Source organism: Crocodylus porosus, unplaced genomic scaffold, assembly GCF_001723895.1.
Source record: "Crocodylus porosus isolate Cpor-Errol unplaced genomic scaffold, CroPor_comp1, whole genome shotgun sequence".
Lineage (NCBI taxonomy): Eukaryota > Metazoa > Chordata > Crocodylia > Crocodylidae > Crocodylus > Crocodylus porosus.
This window is the reverse complement of record NW_017728886.1, coordinates 36,260,729-36,279,005: the sequence shown is the minus strand read 5'-3', so window position 1 is coordinate 36,279,005 and position 18,277 is coordinate 36,260,729. Positions and strand designations below refer to the sequence as shown.

Here is an 18,277-nt window from a genome sequence, read left to right as displayed (position 1 = left end):
GCATAGCACTGCCAAGCATATAAGAATATGGTGGGGGTTTTTCCCAAAGGTGTAGTACCTTATATTTGTCAGTATTGTATGTCATCAGGTTTGTATCTGTCCACTTTTTCAGCCTATCCCAGTCAGCCTGGATTACTAACCTATCCCCAGGTGTGGACACTCTACCCCAAAGTTTGGTGTCATCGGCAAATTTGGCTAGTCCTCTTCTGACACCAGTATCCATGTCTTTGATAAGGACATTAAAGAGAACAGGTCCAAGGAAGGAGCCTTAGAGGACACCACTGGTCTTGGAGCACCATGATGATTCACTTTTGTTGACTACCACTCTCTGAGTCTGGCCTTTGGATTGGACATAAGGAAAAACTTCTTTACAGTTAGATTTTCCAGGGTCTGGAATAGACTCCCCTTGGAGGTGGTGCAATTATACCATACACAGGGCTCAGATGGAAGGTTTTGTAGATATTTGTAGACTGTGCCTTATAGTTTATGTGAATAAATTGAAGTAATAGTTTGTATATTAACAGAGTTATAAGATTGCCCGATCAATATCCTTTGTTCTGGGTTGTTCTATAGTTCATTTTTGTTTTTGAATAATTGGGTGCGTGTGTGTGTATGTGTGTGTGTGTGTGTGTGTGTGTGTATGGTATAGGGCTTATTGTTTTGTAAATTTGTACATATATATAATCTATGTCTTTACCCTTTAATGGTTTTGTTGTAATAATAAATTATATATAGTTAAGTAATTGATTGATTGGACCTGACTCTATAGGGGATGGAGGTGGCTGCTGGGCTGCTGTGTCCCTCCACAGCACACTGCCTTGCTAGTAATTCCCTCAATTGGAGAGGGGAGTACAAACTCATGTACACCTGGGCTACATAATCATAAGAAATCATTCAGCTCCTCCACAGCACCCAGAGCACAATCAGCATAAATACTTTGGGTCACACCTCAATTCATGCCAGGGACAGTCTCTTCATTTTAATGGACTTGTACTTGAATGATTTTAGAAATAGCTATAAGTCAATTTTCTTGGAGTTTCTATTTTAGACTTTCTGTTACATGGAAGCTATTATGGCTCAACAAAGGTGTCATTCCACAATAGAATTTATTATCTATATTAGAGTGAAACCTATAGGCTCCTACTTAAATTAGAGTCCTGTTCTGTGAAGCAATGCTAAAAGATGTAGTAAGTGTGGTTCAATGTAGACATGCAAAGGGGAAGTGATTTCCTCAAGGCTGCATGGTAGGTCAAGGCAGAATTGAAACTGGAACCTAGATCTTTTGAATGTCAGTCCAATGTCTGATCAACCAAGCCCTTCGGTAGCTCACTAGTAACTGCATTAAATTCTTCTTAATACAATAGAGAACAGTTTAATGCATTACAGCAGAAGTGTCAAACTCAACACAGGCCTGTGCATGGGGTTACCCCTGGCCTGGATCTATGGGGCCAGCAACTGTGCTGGTTCTGGTAGAGGTCTGGGGGCAATGGAGGAGTCAAGTTGCGGCAGGCCAGGAGGCTATAGGGCACAGGCAGCCAATTATTTTGGGTGGAGGGCTGCTTAACGAGTTTTGGTGAGCTGTTGAGGGCTGCATCGGTAGTCTTACCCCTTAAGAGTTGCCCCACCCCCTTTTTGCCATCTTGGGACCAGAAGTCCCACCCCCTAACCCCTGACATTTGCCACCGGAAGTCCTTCCCCTTGCCTCCTGGAAATGCTCCTTTTGGGAGGGGGGATTGCCATCTTGGAACCAGAAAAAACTAAATCATACATTAAAAGTCAAACACCTACTATAACATATTTTATTATAAAAAATATTTTTGTCTTGATTTGTGTTCGCGTAGTGTATATAGAAGTGATTGAATAATAAGTCAAAAATAAATTCTTAGTTTTGGATATTGTGGGGGGAGGGTGTATGTGGTGTGTGGTATGTGTGATATGTGTGTGTGGTAAGGGGGTGTGGTATGTGAAACAGTGCTTAATGTTTTAATTTATTTGAAATATGTGCAATTGTGCATGCATATAACATGCTTTCTGTTTGCACATCTAAACTGAGACAGGTTTACTAGGCAACGATTTATCTTGAAGAATGTTATGTGGCAGTTTGCACTGGTTCATCAGCTCAATGCACTTGACATTTTATAGCATGGCTTATACATGTTTGCTGTTGATTAGTGCATCAAAAGGTAGAGTATTTGCCAAAGAATGCAGGGACTTGGCAATGGTTAACCTAATTAACTTGCATCAAAATGACAAGAGACTGCACTCTGAGGGAGGCAAAGGAGAAATGTAAAAGCCGTTTAGGCTCGGGTCTCTTTGTTCCCATTCTCCACATCCTGTGCAAGGTAGACAAACCAGTGTGTCCTCCTTACTCTCCTCCTCCTGTGCTATCTCCTGTATCTAGAATTTCCTTTCTAATTGGGTCTGTCATACTGATCTTTTCAGAAGGACTTTAAAGTATAAAAGTTGTAGTCACTTTGTCCTGCCACTGCTGACAGAGATGCTACTTTTTCAGGGTGGTTTTTTTTTTAACGATCCCCAGGTGTTTTTATGACCATGATGTGTGCCACTCCCCCATTCTCCTTCCCCCTGTTTCCAGGTATTGATTTCAACATTGGAGGTTGCAGTTCTTCAAAGACTCCCTTTACACCAGGGGTGGGCAATTATTTTGGGGGGAGGGCTGCTTACTGAGTTTTGGCAAGCCATCAAGGACTGCATTCCAGGAGCAGATAAATATTAATTTTCTAAATTTTTTAGGGGCCCCGCGGGCTGGATAGAATGGCCTAGCAGGCTGCATGCAGCCATGGGCTGCATTTTGCCCACCCCCTGCTTTACACTGTCTTTCTCTAAGGTCCCTGACAGATGTTCAGTTAAAGGTACAATGGGATCTGATCTGTGATTCCTAAGTCACACCTCCTGCCATACCATCGTACTGTTGCTAGTGCAGGGAGAACTTGGGATCATAATATGTGTGGTGTGTGTGCTGTGTGTGTAGGGTAGGGTGTGGGGTAGGATGTGGAAGGGTTGTGAGGGGGTGTGGCTGTGTGTGGGGGGCATAGGGTACATTGGGGTATGTATATGTGGGGGGTTGTGGGGACTGCGTGTGGGTCTGAGGGAGGTTAGGGGTGTGTTGGGACTATTATAGCTTATATCTTTTAGTTCTGGTGGCTCTGTGCAGACTCCAAAACGAATAACATCCTTCTGTCAAACACTTCCTCCACTATTCCTCATTTAAAAACAATGGATTCATACTTCTGAGAGCTGGGGTGTCACTGAGAGTCTTCCTTTGGAAATTTCTTATTACATCTCTTTTGTTCTTTGTGCCCAAAAGCCTGAGTTGTAAGACATTGCTGCTGTATCTGCAATACTCTTACTGTTTGTGACTAGTTGGTTGCAGAGTGATTGCCAGATGGCTGGCAACTGTAAACAGCTGTGAATAAAATTAAGCATCTGGAGTAGGGTTTTTCACCTGTGAGTTTTACATTGCAATCACACACAGAGTGCAGAAAGTAATTGCAGCTAAAATTATTGATAGATCACATTGTGGTGTCTCCTTCAACCTTTAAAATCCACCACCTACTGTTTGAATTTATAAGCAGGGAAGCAGACTACTTGGAGAAACATCCAAGATGCAACCCATAGGAAACTCAGTTACAGAGGCTGCTTACAAAGCTCAGTTATATCAATAATGGTAAAATTGGGAGACTCAAGAAAGACATGTTTTACTTAAAATGTGAAATGCAAACCATGTCCATCCTAAATCCATCCTATACAACTAGGTACTCCTGGGAAGAGAGATGTTATTTGGGTCTAAAACTGACACATTTCTTGAGGTGCTTGAGGTTCTTTTTTTTTTGCCTAATTAAAGATCTATTGAAATATCTGATGAAGATATTTTACGACATGATGAGAATAAAGCTAATAATATGGTTGATGGTAGTCAAGTACTGGAAGAGGCTACCTCGAGGAACTGTGGAATCTCCATCCTTGGAAATTTTCCAAAGCAGATTGGACAGACACTTGGCTGGATGATTTAGTCAGGGATGATCCTGTCTCAAACAGGCTGGACTAGACAACCTTGCAATGCTTCTCCAGCCCTGCCAGGAGTACACGGACGCAGCTGGGCACCTGGGCAAAGTGCAAACTGCAACCTACGGTTTGTAATCACAAACATATAGCTGCCAGCAGCAGCTGCTTTTTTTCCCCACACTCCCACCAGAGGCAGTTGTCCCTATTGCTTTTGCCTCATTATTATACTACTGAGCCATTTTCCCTATGGTCCTATGTTATCACAGGCATTAACAACCAGCATTTCCTTACTAGTCGTCATGTGGCAGAATATGAATTCTGTATGAATACTGTTTTGTATCCCTCCTATGAGGGAGTAGAGGCCATAGTCCTAATTTAGCCCTAAATTGCCTTGGATGCGATAGAGCTATTTGCTTTAAGGTCTTCTCCTTATATAACTGCTATTTGAATCAAGTGTAGAGTCATATGCATAATAAGGTTTCATCATGTTTCAGTCCCATGTACATACTCAAACTGGGTTTTAATTGTGATAGAGCAATACACCCAGTAACCAGGTGACTCAGTTCAGTAATTTTTGTAGGGCATGTGGGACCTTAGTCTCTTATTTCATTCCTTTCAGATGCAGACTAAACAAAAGAGCAAAACAAAATTGAGCTTGTTTATATGGTCAAGCTCAATTTCACAGAGATGAGGCAGAAACTTTTGTTTATGAACTGAGATGCTGAGGGTATAGCCAAGTCTGTGGGGAAACTTATTGACAGACCCTAAATCTCCTCTGAGGACACTACAGATATCTCCTACCCCCAGGATCTGGATTAATAATCCATCAAATTTCATTCCTAGTATGGAAGTATTTGCAGGAAAAGGTCTGAATTAGCAAGCAGCATTGCATTTGAAACTACGCTGGAAGGTCACTGCAGCTGAGAAACTGACATTTTCACTTTGGAATATTTGGCAATGATTTGACAACAGCATAGCTAATAACATACCCCTTGCTGCTCTTATATTTCCAAATTAGTGTGTGATATCTCTAGTCAAATGGCATCTCATCAGATAAACATCTGAGTTAGCTACACTCATTCTAAAGTGCTTCTCTCATGGTGGAGTGAGCATTTGGTTTAGCAATAAGCAATTTGCTTATTGGGACCCGTTAGACTACCTCTACTTCTCATGTGTGCAACTTCAGCTGTTTGCCTAACGAACAAAAGAAATTATTTGGTCTTGATCACCTCTCAGACTGATATAATGTAGAAAAGCACAGCCCCATGGGATATAATTTGGTGGGTTCTATGGCCAAATATAATTCTTTTCCCCCCGTTCTCTGGTCTGACTGAAATGTCTTTTGGCAATTGCAGTTCAGTCCCTAGAGGGCCCTACAGGATAAACAGTCCACATCAAAAAGCTACCACATGCATGTATTTGACAAGATAGCTTCTATTTGGAGAGTGCTCACAGTAAGTAGCATAGAAGCTAAATTACCTTCTATTCCTTTTGAGTGAGAAGCAAATCAATTTAGGGCAAGTGACCCCTCCAGAATACATCCACTGGAAGTTATTAAAGGTTGTGTGAGCTTAGAGTTACTGTACCCTACATATAGGTAGAGCATACTATACTAATATAGTATATTACCTTCCCATGCGATTATAAACAACTCTATTAAAAATCCATGCTATTTTTGTACTTCCTACTGAAAACCTTCAAATGAGACATTCATGTCATATTTTCAAGTAATCATTGTTTTGAAAGTCTTTAACCTTTCCCTTATTTTTAAAAAGAGAAAACCAGTACCAGTTTAACTGTTTCAAACGTTTTTCTTTAATTAAGCCACTATAATAAAAAAAAATCCTAAGTCATTAAAAAAACCAAAAGCAGTAAACAGCAGAAAATATTGTATGTGGTCTGAAATTGCTATCAAGGGTGGATCATAACTTCTCATTGTCTTCAAGCAGAGCCAAATTTTATATATGTTCCCTGTAGTAGTGGATTTGGTTGGCCTTCTGGCCTGCTCGTCTAGGAAAACAGACAGAGACCAGAAGTGCTGACACTGCTTATTTCAGTTGCATGTTCTGAGATAAGGAATCCTGCATGCCTTGTTTTGTCTTAATATATTACCCTGTGCAGGGATGTTTTCTTTAAGTAAACTGCCTGTTTGTCTCTGTGTGATTTACTATTGTTTTGTTTCTCCAAGGTCGTACTTTTTCTCTTTCTCTGTCTTAAATATAAATATGCTTGTAAACTTATAGAGTTTGAGAAATCCTTTAAAACAGACAAGTGGGTGATTCCCTTTGCTGTATGGAATTTGCCCTGTGATCACAGTACAGCTCTAAATAAAGAAAAGCTGGCTCTGTCAGTTCTGATTCAACCACAACGCGAAGTTTGATTTCTTCCACATCCCTAAACGTACAACTGGTTAATAACCCTGTTGTGAAGATGAAAGTGTAATGCCACATTAACTTACTGCACCACAAAACTTCTTGTCATAAAGTATATTTTAATAGCCAAGCCTTAAATATACGAAAAGCCACTCAGATATGTCTAATAAGTTTTTATTTCCAAACAGAGTTTGCAAAAATATTCCATTACAACAGGTAACAGGTGCAGTGTCCTAAATATGCATCAGAACAATGAAACCATGCATCCTTTTACATTAAATCAGTAGGCACTTAAAAACATAAAACAAAGTATAAATTAAATAAGCTAATCAATATCTCAATAATACATCTTCATCTGGGTTTTCTGCAATAAAAACACAGAAAGTGCATTGCAATAAAAATACAGTGGCATTGCATGCCTCCTAAATCCTGCAAAGACGTTTATACAGTTTACTGTGCACATCCTAAACACAGGTGGGAGCAGACAATATCAAGTTTATATTTGAAAGCATAAACAGATCTAGTGAATGTAGATTTTTTTTAAGAGACCTTTTTAAAATAACAGTTGCAGAGCTTACACTATCAGCATTATTTGGTGTTATGTTCATGGAATGCAGTTATAACAGCTCAAAAATGTGTCATAACTGCTATGATATTCACCTACAAAGGAAACAGAATAAAAATGAATTTAAATAATACTCATTTCTAGAATCTCCCTATTTTATTTACTGCACTTGACTTGAATCAATCCATCAAATAAACTAACATGAAAATAGAAATGGTCTGTAAAATCCTGCTAACTCCTTGATTTGCCCCAGTTCAGGTGATTGGTATCTGTCATTTTTTTTTGCAACTGTCTGTGGGCATAATTAATATCACCAATATGCCTAGCTACCTGAAATATACAATCAGTTAGCTGGCTTTCAAAAGAACAGATCCTGCAACTTGATCTCCCCCCAGATTCACTTCTGTCCCTGCACCTAAATGATTCAGTTTAAAAAGTGCTTTAAGAAAAGACAGGGGTATTTTTAAGGAACTCACCCATAATTTAGTGAAAGAGCTGAGCTGAGAAGCCTGGCAGGCTGCTTCCTTACAGCCTTGCTGTGAGGAATCTGTCCCTGACAGGCACTGAACTGAAGAAAAAGGATAAAAAGCCAGCAATCTTGTATTTAAGAATATCCTTCCATAGTCATCAGTACTACTCATTCCTATGTCTTTTCTTCAGGATTCTATGAAATAATAGTTAGATTATTAAACACTTTCATCACTTCAAAAATAATTCTCTCTCTCACTGCAGAAAAACACCATTACCTTCCTCCAACATAAAACATACTCAACATATCTGCCATCACACTGCCAAAGCTGCATAACATTTCCACACTGGAAGAAAGAGTTATCTATTACTTGACACCACAATGAGGAATCTGTTCCTGCTGGGACTTAACTGAACCACCAGACTACAAAAGAGAAGCTCTAACATTTAAGCCAAAGAAACAGAGTTGTACTGTATTAATCTTTGCCAACACATGTCACATGGTAGCATCTTAGAATAGGAAATAGCTATGGGCTGTGTCATTTCTAGTAGCAAATGTTGACTTCATAAAAGGAGACCACTCAGTACAGTAAGAGCCTTCCTTGACAGGAGACTTGAAAATGAAAGAGACTGTCCTCAATCTAGAGCTGAAGCATTGTAAATTCAAGTGTTACCTGACTATGATCTCCTCAAGCTAAGAGCTGTCAACTTCAGACCTAAGGAGACTACTGCACAAGAATATAATGATGTGAAGCAAGCATACACCAGCAATCAGAGTCCTTAAAACAAAAGCAAGTTGATTTGGAAGGATGGATACACACTTATGCATGAGGGTAACCATATTCAAGTAAAGTCCCATTGAGCTCATGTTTACAACTGCACTCATGGGTTTCATGTTAATATTAGTGATAGAGCAGCGAGAGGTCATCAAGTCAAAAACTGCTTTTAAAGAGTTTTATAAACGTTAAGTGCTACAGAAGACCAGACCCTGCTAGAATTCTCTTTACAGGGAGTTCAACAGAGGGACAAGACCTAAATGACAGTAATACCAGGCATGTGTACACATCCTTAATAGGTGCATAGGCCTTTTCCCTTCTTAAGAGATTAAAACATTTTTAGGACGGGAAGCGACTGCTAGAGCACCTAGTGAGACCTCTGTACCGAGGCTACAGAATTTCAATGTGACTGAATCATATAATTATTTCAAGCTTATTGTATAAACAGAAGGAGATGAGCATGTCAGGTAGTACTTAGCTTGGAGAAATATGATTAAATCCTCTGAACATTTTGGGGATGCTTATTTATGGGTCTGGTTTGAGACCCTGAGGTTGAACAGGCCTACTGAACAAGCTGTTTTGTAGTTGCATATTCTATACTGCCTGAAACAATGTACTGTTGCTGAACTGTGACATATACTTAAAACCAATGTTTCTATTTATAGTTGTCATTTCTGGACCTACTGATGGTGGGCAGTTTGCTAAACAAGATACCTAGGTTGGCATAAGCATGCCCTCTCCAAGTTTATAACCAAGCAATATCAGATTTGTTCTGATACTGGTTTGACAATCATACAAAATAACTGGTGGATACGAAATTGAAATGTATAATAGTTAAATACTGAGTGGAAGCTGAAAGTGATAAGCTTCTTTTAGCATTGAGTCCTACTGGGAAACAAACCATTAAATGCAGAAAAACAAAGAGACAAAAGCAGACAGGAAGGATTTAAACTGATGATATTGCAAGTCAGTCATTAGCAAGGGCATCATCAGCCTTCACCTCCGAGGCACACTTTGGGATTGTTAGCATGCTCCTAATAATATTTTTATTTTTAGAAATCTAATATGCTTACTCTGCCAAAGTGACAAATGAAAGATATCATAGATGTATCCCTGCTCAAAACACTGGCACCTGATGGTCTTTGTCACTGTCCTGGGCACACACTGTCATGACATCCATATCAGCAGAGCTATGACCAGTGCAGATGACTGCTGGATGGATCATCATTTGATACGTTCCACCGTGTTCATTTGTATCACCCCAAAATGATGTAAACAAAAGAAGCAATCAAAGAGGTTCAATACTGAGTGCTTTAAAGAGCGTGCTAAGAGCGATCATCTCCAGCAGTGCTTCAGTGAGAAACTTTGACCTCCCTGATGATCTTAACACTACTGATCGGCACGGGGGTGTTCCCTGTTAATTAAGGGTCAGCCTGCACTCTTGCAGCTGTGACTCCATGCAGTCAGCTTAGCCTATGTCTTCTTAAAGGGACAGGAGCCTCCTGCCACCCCATTGTAATCCCCTCTCCTCCCTTTCCATTATAACTGAGTAACAGGATTTGGGTCTCTTGTTACACCTCCATCTCAACTGGGAGGACAGAAGAATGAATGCTAGCATTCTGGCTCAAGCCCACACCACCAGCACTGAAGCCAGGTTTATGTTCTACTAGGTCCATTGGATGAGTTGTGTCATAATGGTGCCTGGCAATAGGTTCTCAACTCGCAATGGTCACCACTCCAGAGGTGGGCAAAAGAAGAGACTCAAGAAGGCCAATTAGAAGGCCAAGCTGAAGAAATACAATGTTGACCTCAATACCTGGGACACTCGAGCACTGAATTGTCCCCTAACTTCTTCTGGAAGACTCCTTGTATCCAGGGAGTCTAGCCACCACCATAAACTCCGCTTTCTCCCTTGACATACTATAGCATTTGAAAACCAACAGACATAAAAATGATTGCTGCAAATATTATGTAACAATAAGTGCCAGGCCATTTTTAACCTGCATTTCAGAGTATCTAATCAAAACTGCTTTTAGCTTAGACTTGTGAAAGTGTTATAAACATTTCACAGCCCAAATGCAAAATGTATTTATTCACTACTAACCAAGTGGTGATGAAACAATATTTTGCTCAGCTATTCACTACAGTGACTGCAATTTTTAAGTCTGAGTCAGCTAACTGGACTTAATTATATATAAGCCTGAATAGTAGTTTCCACAAAATGTATTGTATACAAGTTAATGTGAAGAAACAGGCACAAAGTATGTTGCAAAAGGGCAAAGTAAAATTAGCCCATGACCTGTCTTATTATAAATTAGAAGCTAATACAAATAAAATCAATTCACCCATTAACTTTGGGGTTCAGCGTATTAAAAAAATTAAAACAGGTCATTAAAGTAAGACCTATGCTACATATTTATACTATTGAGAATTAGAGATTTGTAGTTTATGTGCGACCAATTTGGGACAATCCAATTGTATACTCTTCATGACTAGGGACAGACATTACACATAAACTGGTTTAAGTGATCAGAAACTGGTTTAAACTTGTAACAGGAGAAATGTTTAGTGCACATAAACCAGTTTGAAAATGGCTGAAACTGGTTTGAGATAAACCTGGTTGAATGTTGTATCAGACCTAAGTGATTTGGGTCAAACCAGTTTATGCAGTGTCTATAACCAGACCACTTGCTGGTTTAAGATAACCCAGACTCCCACAGCATCCCAGCATACTCTTCACTGTGCACAGGTGTTAGTGATATGGGGGCAAAGGACAACACTAGAGGAGTGATTCTGATTATGTTCAGCTGAGATCCCCAGATGTCCTAACACTTATATTGGCTAACTAGAAGTCAGACAGTTGGAGGAAAAAAATTAAGAGGATGACAGATTGTGCAGTGGGTTTTCTTGGCTGACAGGCTTACCCTGTAGGTCTGTCTGAGGGAGCTGTTCATACATATGCATTCATCTTTATTTCCATTAGTATTTATGAAGACTGAGAGTGAATTATGGGTTTTGTAAACATCTCTCCCAGGCTGAGCTCCAACAGATGCAGTCAAGCAGGAAATGCAGCATAAAAGGAGTTTTATATGTTGGAGTGGGGCTGGGGAAAAGATGGAAACATGTTCCACTAGGGCCCTTCCTGCTCAAAAGCACTCTGAAGGAATGTGTTGTGGCTCAGAAAGACAACAGATGTTGGGTCTGTGTGGAAGGTGGGGTCAGAGAGAGGTGCTACATGACCTACTCTTATCCAGGATCACCCCTATGCATTTCAAAGGCATAAACTGAGGATCCTGACTAAACACAGGTGATGTGTGTGTGTGTTTGTCTGTGTGATGTTTGTGAGAATCTAGAATCCAGTGTTATGGGATACGAGAAGGTTAAGTCTCTGTTTCACACCTTGCTTCACTGCTTTTGGATATAGGCTTGTAATAAACATAGGAATCACACAATTCTGTTTCAGTAGCCTCATTGAAGCTTATAGGCCATTCACATATTTGTGGGTGGCAGATTAGGGCCCTAAAGGAATCTTTTTTAATAGACTTTTGCAACAAATTGACCGTTCTGCTGAGAAACAGACATGGACAGAAAAGATGAGGCTTGCATGTTTATTAAACCTGATCCTTCCATCATCCCCACTGAGATTAATAATAGTTCTAAATGTGGCTTGACCAGCAGGACTAGAACCACAACAATTAATGAATATTTTAAGGGGAAATATTTTATTATAATTAAAACAGCTCCTATGATCAGAATGAAAAATATCTGAACAGTGTGAACATATGCTTTAAAAGAGATAGTTCAAAAGAGCATTTTTATGTTCAATGCATTTAAACAGTCTTTTCCCAATACTCTGTTATCAGCTGTGCTCAGTGAATGGAATAGCTACTGTTCTTTAGTTTAATGTATAGTGTAGAATTAGTGTTACATGGAAATGAATTAGAGGAAACACCCAATACTGACCTACATTAACAAAATAAGGGAAAAATACCCCTTTGATTTGATCATTAAACACTCCCCAAAGGGTCACTGAGACTCTGCTGGTAACAGAAACTGGTTATTACATTTCTCTTTTCTGAACTGAAACTTGTGACTATACAGCCTTCCTGTAAATCAAACATGTAGAAACAAGGGCCCAGCCCAACTCCTGTTAATGTCAACAGGCCTTGTTACTCCTTTTCTGGCTCCTACTTTTTTATTTATTAGCAGATTGGGACTGTATAATGGCCACAAGGAAAGAATTCCTTAAGCAAAAGATCTTCATGAGATGAGCTAAGTAACTATCCACACTCCACTCCACTGCAGTGCATGGACCAGGGGATGGAGCCAGACACAGGAGGAGCGTTTGTGGTGGTATTAGTAGAATCCCCCAGATGTCCTACTGTATTATGTTTTAGGCCAGACGCTGGACATCAGTCACCAGAAAAATAAATGTAGAGATATGTGAGAGTGGGCAATTGGTTTTTTGGGTGTGTCAAGTGAGTGTCATCTACAGTCAGAGATGCAGATTGGGGCAAAGGAGGAACATGGGCAAACAAGGAATGCCCACAGAGCTATACCCTGCTAAGATGCTGGGAGATATAGCATGGAAACTAACCCATTGTTCTCACAAGGAGTTGAACTGGACCCTGGACAAACAAATAATGTTTTAAAAAAAATCTCTGATCTTTGATCTTGCAAACACTTATGTACACACACAACCTTATGCAGCTGAGCAGTCTCAGTCCTTGGGACTACCCATAGTGTAGAAATCAAACTAATTCAAAATTAACACACTATTTCAGTGCAACTACGAAACTAGTAAAACTACCTCACTTCCTTAATGTGCTACATAAGTGCTGTTTCCTCATGTAGGTAAGTGCTAAATGTTTGCAAGGTCAAACCCTTAGAAAAAGTTCATTGCTGAGGACAGCACATGAAACTAAATCCAACATTTTTTTTCAATTTCATGTGAAAATAGCAATCCTTATGTCAAAATATCTCAATATTATAACAAATTAACAAACAAAACAGTATGACTGTCACATACTGCTGTCACTCTGAGATTGTGCTTTAACTTGAACCAATAATCAAGGGGTTTGAAAATGTTCTCAGATAATTTTATCTACATAAAATGTGACTGAAAATTGAAAAATTAACAATCGCTATGTCAAAAAATCATTTCCTTTCCCCTTAAATGTAAAATATTTCTGAATTATTCTAGTGCAGTTTAAGGCTCACAAAACAACATCAGATCAAATCCAACATCAAACTGCTGAGATCTACACAAATTCTCTCCTTAGGAATCATCTCCTGAAATTAAAACAATAAAATGTGTTACCACTGATTCTTGTGTATGATAATCGAACACCATATGTATTTAGAATAAGCCATTTTTAGGTATAATAATTTAACCTGTATTTATGTGTTCTGCTTCTCCCATATGTGTTCAGCTGCATTTCAGAATGAACTCTCTTCCACACATTTGTTACACAGTATCATAGGCTCATAGACTTCTTAGGAGTGAAATGGACAGATAATGAGTTATGTAATTCAAACATCTACTCCTTTTATGGTAAGACACTTACTAGAATGTCTAGTAATTGGTATGTCTGACAGGATTGCCTAAACTACAGCTTGCCATCTCACCCAGCTATTACAAATCAGATATGAATCAAGCAGCATCAGCCTGATCAATATTTGGATGGTATACATCCACTGATACTCAAAAATAAGTGTGTTCCTGTATGAAATATTTTAACTTGTTTCTCCAAGAGGAATTAAATGGCTAGCAAGCACTTCATTTCTACTGCAGGTTTGTTCCATCCCTATGCCAATCTTGGTTACAAGAAAATCCATTGTAAATACAATTTTGTTTCAGTTTACAAATCTGAAATACTGGGAGGCTTCCTAACTAGATAAAAGCCACTTCTCTTCCTGTGGTTTGTTATTTCCAGTATATCGCTGAGTTAGGATAACACTTGTGCATGTTTTATCTTAGATCCTGGATCTAGTTCCATTCAGTTCAACAGGATTGCTCATCAGCCAAAAGTTGAATTGCTATGTTAGCTGGGGACCCATATCAAGAAGGCAGCTCTGTCAAAATTGTTCACATCTATTTATTGTAAGCCAGGTCCATAGGAAGTAAAGAACACATATGGGCCTGAATGATGGGAGCCCAAGGCCGTTCCAATTTTTAGGCTGTGGTCTCATTATGGACAAGTCTGTACTCCATACCTTTTGCAGCTCGAGCAAGCTTGTCCTAGAGCATGGGAGTCCTAGGAGACTACAAATCCTATGTCTGTACACCACCAGTATAAGCAACAGAGCCCCAGTTGCTGGCAGCTTTCATTATAAGCTAACGCAGCAACTGCATTAGCAGTGGTTTGGTGTAGTTTCATGTTCTCTGGCATGAACCCACCAATAGAGGGGGACAAGGAGTCACACACTGAGCACTTCTGAAAATCTTGCCCTGTTTGCAAACACCTGCTTTTGGGTTAGGTATGTAACTTTTAGCCCCCTAGGTTACAACAGATATGACTGCAAATCTTCTGCTCCTTCAAGTCAGATCAAACCATACATTTCAACAGCAAGAACTGCTAAAATTGAAAGCCTCTAGAGAATTTGCTATAGTCTTTTCAGGCTTGTCTGGAAAATTATATGGCTTTGTGTCTTTCTGTCAAAAATAGCTGTCTTTGAACCATCTAACAGGAGTTGAAAAGCACAGGCCCATTTTCTTCTGTATACAATCCCCACAGACCTGAATACCAAACTGAGGCATATTCAGCACTAAACTTCCAGCTGGCCCAACCTATTTCCACACAGGCTATACTTGCATCCCCTATGCCCACTGTCTGCCTCTTTGACTGGCGCTAAGGTCTGTCGTTCTGATCAACCCCATCTCCTTCCCCTGCCCCTCCCCTCAGATTGGCAGCCCAGTTGTACTGCTCTGTTTGGCTATTTGTCTTCCCTTCTAACTCTGCAGTGGCTCAGTCTTCCTTAGCCTCTGTCAACCCACCCCTCTGAGCTGCAGCTTAAAGCTGCTGTGCCAGCTGTCACTCCAGCCTGCCTGCAGCCTCCCTGCTGTCTCTTTCCAGCAGGCAGACAGTATTTTCAGTGGAACAAGGCTTCGGGCCAATAGGGTTTTTGCCAGCCTCATTAATTTATAATTTCACAATTTTTCTTTAAACAGATTCTTCTTCCTCCTGATACTTTTAAATATGAAAATGGGCCATGATTCCCCTTGAGCTTATATTTATTGGAAGTCAAAAGAAGTTATTCTTCTGCTTTATTTAGCACTCACCTGGAGTAGTGTGTCCAGCTCTGGAACACATGCTTCAAAAAGGATTGAAAAAAATATGAAAAATTCCAACAGAAAAAAAGAGAGCCAAGGAAAGCATAACTTATGAGGAAAGGCTGAAAGAACTAGGGTTATTTAGTTTGGTGAAGAGAAGACTAAGAGGGGATTTGCTAATAGTCTTCAAGTATCTGAAGGGTGATTATAGAGAGGTCTTATGCCTGTGGCCATTGGAGACAGGACTACAAGAAATGGCCTTAAGCTGCAGAAGAGGAAATTTAGGTTGGAAATTAAGAGGACCTTTCTGACTATGGCAGTGGTCAAATCTTGGAAGAAGTTGTGGAAGCTCCATCCCTAGAAAATTTCAAGAGCATGTTAGACAAATGCTTGACTTGGATGGCTTGGTCAAGGATGCTTCTGCCTTAAGGAGAGAGCTAGATTAGATGAACTTGTGAGGTCCCTTCCCCTCTACTTTCCTATGATCCTTTGAATTGCTGGAAGATGGTGTATTTCTATTGAAGTCAGTAGTTCCATGCCCAAATACACTACTTGAAGACTTGCCTATTGTATGTAGGATGATTTTAAACTTTTCTTCTGAGTGAATTAAATGACAATGCAGATGTTAAACTTAGGGTAAGCTGTCCTTCTAAGCTAGGCTATTGCTAGGGTATTTCTGACAAGAACTCAGTAATTCCAGCTCGTAATTCCTTCTCTCCAAAAAGCCAGTTCAAACCCCCAGCTGGCTAGGGTGGAGCTTATAAGCCATCTCTGCCTAGGTGAAATCATCAGTAATGCTCCAGTTCTGTCACTGTTATTTTTAGTAAATATCATGATAGAAGAGTAGGGAAAATAAAAGCAATACTCACAGGAAGCTTATCTGGCATGTCTACTGCATGCTCACAATAGCTAAACAACAACTTGAGCATATGTATTTCCCTACCAAGAGCACTTCCTCCTGGGAATCATAGTTTGGAGGCCTAATATCCCCATTTTTTCATATAAACAAACACCCCTGGCTGAACTACATCTCCCATAATTCTATGCATTCTCTCTTCTGGCTGAGTTTATTCTAAGAGTCAGAGTTCCTTCAAATTTGTGGTTTCCAAAACCTCAGGACTGCTGTGGTTCATGAGGTATTAGTTGCCATCTCCCTGCAGGTTTCCAACCCCTGCTAAAAGGGAATGGGATACGATTGTCAGAGTCCATACAAGTCAGCAAAGCAGTTCTTATCTCCCATTAGCAGAGACATTGGTCCACAGAGCGCACATTGAGGGCAAGGTTATTCCTGATGCTTCTACGTATGCTCAGTGTGGGAACCTCCCTCCCCATCTCTTCCCACTGCCCATGCATTCAGGAGAGTTGCACAGACCCAATCCTTATGTTTACCAGAAAGTAGGAAAGTGAAAATATTTAATCTTTAAAAAGGCCATTTCCAATTAAAACATCCATTTAAAGCTTTCACCCATTTCTAATAGTTTATAGTCCTGTAAGCAGAATGAATTTTAATAAAAGTGTTTCATTCCTTTTCCTTTGAGGGTTAGGGTTTTTGTTTTTGTTTTTTTAAATATAGATCATTAACTAAAAACATTCAATCCTTGGGCACTGCTATTTATCCCTATGATTAGAGTTTGTAGCTTATTCTGCAAATCTGGCCGCAGAAGCAGTTTTCAAACTGCCAAATACAGACTGCATTTAATTAACCCATACATATGTTTAAGCATTTTTGTAGCTACTGTGTGTTCTAGTCTGGATGAAAAATTTATAAGTGGCTGCCTGTTTACATTCTTAGCTGGTGTAGTTACTATAATTAAAATTATATGGTACAGTTACAGTGATTAATATTATATGAAGAGTAAGCACAGTGGAAACTGCAGGATGTAAATGACTAGCTACTATGCATGTTGTTAAGAAATTCATTATACATTTCTAAACATTTCCTATACACTGTAATTTTTACAGTAAAAAAGGAGAGCCCAGCAATAGATAAGTGTACATGCTCATGTGTATACTCCTCCTCAGTCTAGAATTATATTACATAACATTACGTGTAAGAAGCAATTCTCATTCTGTTTTATTCTCTTGAACACTGAGAAAGCTGAAGGACAAGAACATTTGCAAGTCTGGTTTGGCCTAGCAGCCTGAAAGTTTAAAAGTGCCAATTTAGGAACAAACTGGGAAATATATATTTGAAAGCTTGTTTTCTAAATAGCATCAAAAACTATTTTGAAATGCATTTCACAGTCTAGCCAGAAGAAAAGTTGCTTATTATCTTCTGCACCTAGATTGCTGGGTTGAGTTTGCAGCAGATTTTCTTTATACAACTTGAAAGATATACCAGTATATTCTATCAGCCTAATTAAAATACTGTATTTTATTATACAGGGTCTTATTATAATTCATTTAATGTCTCATTCCCTGAAAATCCTATTTCTGTGGAAAATGAACCTGATTAAGATACTCTGAGCTGGGGATTTTGATTTAGTTGAAAAATAAATCTACATCCATGTAGGTAGGTTTTGTTCGGACAACAGATCAGATGAATCTTGGAATTAAACATAATCCTTTCATAGGCATCTGTAACCTGCATTTAGGAAACTGGCTCAAGGACCGGGCCAGATTTTATGCTGAGGCTCTTAGATAACTGCATCACCCAGTCACCATCTCAGGATTAGAAGTTTCACCTCTAACCCCTGACGTTTACTGCTGGAAGTCCCTCCATTCTGGAAGTCCCAGAAATATTCCTTTTGGGAGGGGAGGGTTGCCGTCTTGGAACCAGAAACACCGCCCCCCCCCC

At 39.6% G+C, this 18,277-nt stretch overlaps 1 protein-coding gene across 3 annotated transcripts in view; it reads right to left on the bottom strand.

The window, feature by feature from the left end:
* Positions 1–6,559: 6,559 nt before the first annotated feature.
* The window catches only part of ST8SIA6 (ST8 alpha-N-acetyl-neuraminide alpha-2,8-sialyltransferase 6), an 81,667-nt gene continuing 69,949 nt past the window's right edge, over positions 6,560–18,277 (bottom strand). The window contains exons 9-10 of one of the 3 annotated variants that reach the window (XR_002100556.1): positions 7,440–7,627; positions 6,560–7,058 (exon numbers count right to left, since the gene is read on the bottom strand). The gene's annotated coding sequence lies outside the window, so the exon portion shown is untranslated. Of the gene's footprint in view, positions 7,628–18,277 lie in introns of all 3 variants that reach the window. The other 2 variants (XM_019532498.1, XM_019532501.1) reach the window with 2 other exon arrangements.